The following is a 6,863-nucleotide window of genomic DNA, read 5'->3' as shown; positions in this document are numbered from 1 at the left end:
CGCCAGATCTCGCAGGGAGACCGTGTCCTGTCGGCCATCGGGGTACTCCACGTAAGCGTACTGCGGGTTCGCGTGGAGGAGGTGAACCCTTTCGACCTCCGGGTCCGACTTGTGCGCCCGCACATGCTTTCGGAGCAAGATGGGTCCTGGGGCCGCCAGCCAGGTCGGCAGCGACGTTCCAGAGGAGGACTTCCTGGGGAAGACAAGGAGGCGCTCATGAGGCGTTTGGTTAGTGCTAGTACACAGTAGTGACCGGATGGAGTGGAGGGCATCCGGGAGGACCTCCTGCCACCGTGAAACTGGGAGGTCCCTGGACCGTAGGGCCAGTAGGACGGTCTTCCAGACCGTGCCGTTCTCCCTCTCTACTTGCCCGTTCCCCCGGGGGTTGTAGCTGGTCGTCCTGCTCGAGGCTATACCGTTGCTGAGCAGGAACTGGCGCAGCTCGTCACTCATGAAGGAGGACCCCCTGTCGCTGTGGATGTATGCGGGGCAACCGAACAGTGTGAATATGGTGTTCAGGGCTTTAATGACTGTGGCCGCGGTCATGATAGAACAGGGGATGGCGAATGGGAAACGGGAGTACTCGTCCACCACATTAAGGAAGTATATGTTGTGGTCGGTGGAGGGGAGGGGTCCTTTGAAATCCAGACTAAGGCGTTCAAAGGGGCGGGAAGCCTTAGTCAGGTGCGCACCATCCGGCCTGAAAAAATGCGGTTTGCACTCTGCGCAGATGTGGCAGTTCCTTGTGACTGTACGGACCTCCTCTAAAGAGTATGGGAGGTCGCGGGACTTGAGAAAGTGGTAAAACCGAGTGACCCCCGGGTGGCAGAGGTCCTCGTGGAGGGTTTGGAGGCGGTTAATTTGTGCGTTGGCACATGTGCCGCGGGATAGGGCATCGGACGGCTCGTTCAGCTTTCCGGGACGATACAAGATCTCGTAGTTGAAGGTGGAGAGCTCGATCCTCCACCTTAAGATCTTGTCGTTTTTGATTTTGCCCCGCTGTGCATTATCGAACATGAAGGCTACCGACCGTTGGTCCGTGAGGAGAGTGAATCTCCTGCCGGCCAGGTAATGCCTCCAATGTCACACAGCTTCCACTATGGCTTGGGCTTCCTTTTCCACTGAGGAGTGGCGGATTTCTGAAGCGTGGAGGGTTCGGGAGGAAAAGGCCACGGGTCTGCCCGCTTGGTTAAGGGTGGCCGCTAGAGCTACGTCGGAGGGGTCGCTCTCGACCTGGAAGGGGAGGGACTCGTCGATGGCGCGCATCGTGGCCTTTGCGATATCCGCTTTGATGCGGCTGAAGGCCTGGCAAGCCTCTGTCGACAGAGGGAAGGTCGTGGTCTGTATTAGGGGGCGGGCCTTGTCTGCGTACTGGGGGACCCACTGGGTGTAGTATGAAAAGAACCCCAGGCAGCGTTTTAGGGCTTTTGAGCAGTGCGGGAGGGGAAATTCCATGAGGGCGCGCATACGTTCGGGGTCGGGGCCTATTATCCCATTGCGCACTACATAGCCCAGGATGGCTAGCCGGTTGGTGCTAAAAACGCACTTGTCCTCGTTGTACGTGAGGTTCAAGGCTTTAGCGGTCTGGAGGAATTTTGAGGTTGGCGTCGTGGTCCTGCTGATCGTGGCCGCAGATGGTTACATTGTCGAGATACGGGAACGTGGCCCGCAACCCGTGTTGATCAACCATTCGGTCCATCTCTCGTTGGAAGACCGAGACCCCGTTTGTGACGCCAAATGGGACCCTTAGGAAATGGTATAATCGCCCGTCTGCCTCGAAGGCCGTGTACTTGCGGTCACTTGGGCGGATGGGGAGCTGATGGTAGGCGGACTTAAGGTCCACGGTGGAGAAGACCTTATATTGGGCAATCCGATTGACCATGTCGGATATGCGGGGGAGAGGGTACGCGTCTAGTTGTGTGTACCTGTTGATGGTCTGGCTATAGTCTATGACCATCCTTTGCTTCTCCCCTGTCTTTACTACTACCACCTGTGCTCTCCAGGGACTATTGCTGGCCTGGATTATGCCTTCCTTTAGTAGCCGCTGGACTTCGGACCGAATGAAGGTCCGGTCCTGGGCGCTGTACCATCTGCTCCTAGTGGCGACGGGTTTGCAATCCGGGGTGAGGTTTGCAAACAAGGACGGGGGTTGCACCTTGAGTGTTGCGAGGCCGCAGATAGTGAGTGGGGGTATTGGGCCGCCGAATTTGAAGGTTAGGCTCTGTAGATTGCACTGGAAGTCTAATCCCAGTAATGTGGGGGCGCAGAGTTGGGGAAGGACGTAGAGCCTGTAGTTTTTGAACTCCCTCCCTTGCACCGTTAGGGTAACTATGCAGAAGCCTTTTATCTGTACGGAGTGGGATCCTGCAGCTAGGGAAATCTTTTGTGCGCTGGGGTGGATGGTCAAAGAACAGCGTCTTACCGTGTCGGGGTGGATAAAGCTCTCCGTGCTCCCGGAGTCGACTAGGCATGGTGTCGCGTGCCCGTTTATCAGCACCGTTGTCGTCGTCGTCTGGAGTGTCCGGGGCCGAGCTTGGTCCAGCATCATTGAAGCGAGACGTGGTTGTAGTGGTTGAGCGTCTTCTTCGAACCCCATGGAGCCGTCGACACTGGGGTCCGTTGTTGCCGTCCAAGATGGCGTCGGGGTGAACAAGATGGCTGCCCCCATGCATCGCACATGGCTGGGGGGTCACAAGATGGCGGCGGGGTGGACAAAATGGCCGCCCCCATGCGTCGTACAGGTCTGGGGTGGTCCAAGATGGCGGCGCCCTTCCTCCCCTCATGGTGGCCGGGACCCAAAATGGCGGCGTCTGCGGGTCGCACATGGTGCGCTGGGGGGGTTGGGGAGCGTTAGGAACGCGCGGGACTCCCTCTTCTCTGGGGACAGCGGTGGTCGGGACCCAAATTGGTAGTGCCGGCGGGTCATACATGGGGCGCGGGGGGGGGGGGGGTTTGGGGGGCGTTAGAGACGCGCAGAACTCCCTCTTCTCCGGGGAGAGCGGTGGTCGGGACCCAAAGTGGTAGCGCCGGCGGGTCATACATGGGGCGCGGGGGGGTTGGGGAGCGTAAACGGCGTGCAGGGCTCCCTGTTCTCCCGGGACAGTGGTGGTCGGGACCCAGAGTGGCTGCGCCTGCGGGTCGTACATGGGGCGCTGGGGGGGTTGGGGAGTGTAAACGGCGTGCAGGGCTCCCTGTTCTCCCGGGACAGCGGCGACCTCGCGGGACCGGCACACAGCCGCGAAATGGCCCTTTTTCCCGCAGCTCTTACAGATCGCTGCGCGGGCCGGGCAGCGCTGCCGGGGGTGTTTCGCCTGGCCGCAGAAATAGCAGCGGGCGCCCCCGGTGCGACTTGGCGTTTGGACTGCGCAAGCCTGTGGGGTGTCCGGGGGGGGGTTTGTCGCGACGGGTACGTACGGAGCCCAATGGGCTGCCGCGCGGTCGGGGCCGTAGGCGCGGGTATTTCGCGCGGCCACGTCTAGGGAGGCTGCTAGGGCCCGTGCCTCTGAGAGTCCTAGCGACTCTTTTTCTAGAAGTCTTTGGCGGATTTGGGAGGAGTTCATACCTGCCACAAAAGCATTGCGCATTAACATGTCCGTGTGTGCATTTGCGTTCACCGATGGGCAGCTGCAGGCTCGTCCCAAAATTAGTAGCGCGGCGTAGAATTCATCTATCGATTCTCCGGGACTTTGCCGTCTCGTTGCGAGTTGATAGCGAGCGTAGATCTGGTTTACTGGGCGGACAGAGACTTTTTAGTGCTGCGAACGCCATCTGGAAATCCTCTGCATCTTCGATGAGAGAGAAAATCTCCGTGCTTAACCTCGAGTGCAGGACCTGGAGTTTTTGGTCTTCTGTGACCCGGCCGGTGGCCGTTCTGAGGTAGGCCTCGAAACAAGTCTGCCAGTGCTTGAAAGCTGCTGCCGCGTTCACTGCGTGGGGGCTGATCCTCAGGCATTCCGGGATGATCCTGAGCTCCATAGTCCTTTAGTCACGCTTAATAAATTGTAGCGCACAAAGACTCCGAGAGACGAATAGAGTGAAGTCGATGAGGCTTTATTAAGCGTGACTGTTCCCCCGCAGTTCAGTAGTAGACTGCCTGCGGGGGAGGACTCCAGGTACTTATACTCCGCCTTCAGGGCGGAGCTAGAGGTCAACGTCCAACCAGGACCCGGGATCTGTCAGCCAATGACATCATGGCTTCACAGTCCCACATGACCCCTAATGCATACTACCACAATCTGCAAAACTCCCAACCTAAACATGGCAATTATGCATCCACCTGTAGTGCTGCAAGTCCTGAAAATGTATCCATTATTAACTACCATCTACAATGGCCTGGCATGCCACTCAGTTCAAGATGGGCAACAAATGCGATGCTGACATTGTATGCAACACCTGCCCTTTCACCTCCCCTCTCCCATTGAGCATATGAGGAGCGGTTGAGGACTGGGTCTGTACTCATTGGAGATTAGAAGGATGAGGGGGATGTTTTTGAAACTTACAGGATACTGAGAGGCCTAGATACAGTGGACGTGGAGAGGATGTTCCCACCAGTAGGAAAAACTAAAAGCCAATGCCACAGCCTCAGACTGAAATGACGAAAACTGTGATGAGGAGGAATTTCTTCAGTCAGAGGGTGGTGAATCTGTGGAGCTCTTTGCCGCAGAAAGCTGTGGAGGCCAAATAGTCAGATAGTAGGCAAGGTGCATGGGAGTAGTTGGGGTGACAGGAGGGTAGGTGATGGTGTGGAAGGTAGTTATAGGGGTGGAGGGGAATCGGGGGATCAGGAGGAAAGTTGGGTGTGATGGTAATTGGGGAATCGGGAGGGTAGTAGAGGGTGGAGAGATAGTCGGGGTTTTGATGGGTATTGGGGGGGGCAAGGGTATTCAAAAGGTGTTGAGGGGTAGGTGAGAAGGATGTGGGGGTTGAGGCAGCTGAGGGGTATATGTGTTTGATGGGGATTAGTCGGGGGTTGGAGGAGTAGCTGGGGGGTCGGGAAGGTAGCTGATTAATGGGGCAGAGTCGATGAGGGTTGGGGAGTAATTTGTGGGTTTGGCAAGGAAATCGGTGTTGTAGACGAGGTGGGGAAGTTGGGGAGAGGTCAGGAGAGTAGCTGGGCTACTCTGGGGTGAAGATAGGGTTGTTGGAAGTCGGGGACAGTCAGGGGTAGTTGGTGTGATGGGAGGGTAGTTAGTGGAAGATAGTTATGGTCTGATGGGGTTAGGGGGTGGCGTGGGGGTGGCGGGCAGACTGTACCCAGGTGTTGGAAACAATTTAAATTCCTCTGATGTTTCCTGGATAACTATTCTGCTAAGACAGTCGGTGCCATCTGAAGTCGCTGATTTAAATCAGAGTATCAGAAGGTTCTCAATGCAGCGTAATTGCCCCTCAGAATTTTGATCTTCGCTGGCAGTTGTCATGCAGTCATTTCTTGGGGACGTCTGGGGTGGGGAAGGTGTGTGTGCATGTGTGTGTCCCTCAGCGTATCATCCGGGGTACTGCCCAAGTATGATCCCCCAGAAATTGGAAGCTCTGGGCCAATGTTTCAGGTCGATAATCTTTTGCTAGAACTAGAAAAAGGTAAAAAGATTTAGCATTGAAGGATGGCTGCACCAGAGCAGCTGGAGTAAGGATAGAGGTAGGTGCATGGGGCGGGAGATCCCCTATCAGCAGTGTGAGATCTACTGACCTTTCGTCCGCCTTAACCTTTTTGCCAGACATTCCGTGCTTCATTTCACCCTACTGAAAGAAATATTTCTATTTATATAGCACCTTTCATGACCATAGGATAACCCAAAGCACTTGAAGTACTTTTGAAGCGTAGTCGCTGTTGTAATGCAGGAAATACATCAACAATTTCTGTACAGCAAGCTCCCACAAAGAGCAATGTGATAATGACCAGATAATCCATTTTTTTAGAGATCTTGGTTGCGGGATAAACACTGGCCAAGGGGTAACTTACTTGCCTTTGTTTAAAATGTTATGGGATCTTTTACATCCAGCGGAAAGGATAATCAGGGCCCTGATTTATCGTATTATCTTAAATATGCCACCCTTAACAGTGCAGCACTCCTGACACTGCAGTATCAGTCTAGATGTTTGTGATCAAGACTCTGGAACCTGAAATGCAACATTAGCTCACGGCCTTCTGCTGCTTTTACCATTCACAACAACTCCTCCAGGCTTGACTTTTGCTTCTTTACTTTTCCCATTATCACCTACCTTTGCTTTAGGTCACCTTGTCATTTAGCCACTCCTCCAGTCCATCCATTACAGCTATTTTGCTTTTTTTCTTTCCTGTTGAAAATACCGAGGTCACAGAACGGTTACAACACAGGAGGCCATTCATGTTTGTGATGGAGCAATTCACTGGGTCCTCCACCTTCTCCCCATAATCCTGCAGCTCCTTCCTTTGCAGATAATTATTCAATTCCCTCTCGAATGTCTCCATTGATTCTGCCTCCACCCAACTCTCGGGCAGTGTATACCACTCACTGCATGAAAGCAGTTTTCCTCATGTTACTATTGCTTCTTTTGTCAATAATGCTGTATGGGCGGCACGGTAGCACAGTGGTTAGCACTGTTGCTTCACAGCGCCGGGGTCCCAGGTTCGAGCCGCGGCTTGGGTCTCTATCTGTGCGGAGTCTGCACGTTCTCCCCATGTCTGCGTGGGTTTCGGTTTCCTCCCACAAGCCCCGAAAGACGTTACGTAATTTGGACATTCTGAATTCTCCCTCAGTGTACCCAAACAGGCACCGGAATGTGGCGACTAGGGGCTTTTCACAGTAACTTCATTGCCCTGTTAATGTAAGCCGACTTCTGACAATAATAAAGATTATTATTACCTTAAATGTGTGCCCCCCTGT

The sequence above is a fragment of the Scyliorhinus torazame genome, chromosome 8 (assembly GCF_047496885.1).
Source record: "Scyliorhinus torazame isolate Kashiwa2021f chromosome 8, sScyTor2.1, whole genome shotgun sequence".
In the NCBI taxonomy this organism is placed as follows: domain Eukaryota; kingdom Metazoa; phylum Chordata; class Chondrichthyes; order Carcharhiniformes; family Scyliorhinidae; genus Scyliorhinus; species Scyliorhinus torazame.
Note: the sequence above shows the minus strand (reverse complement) of the source record.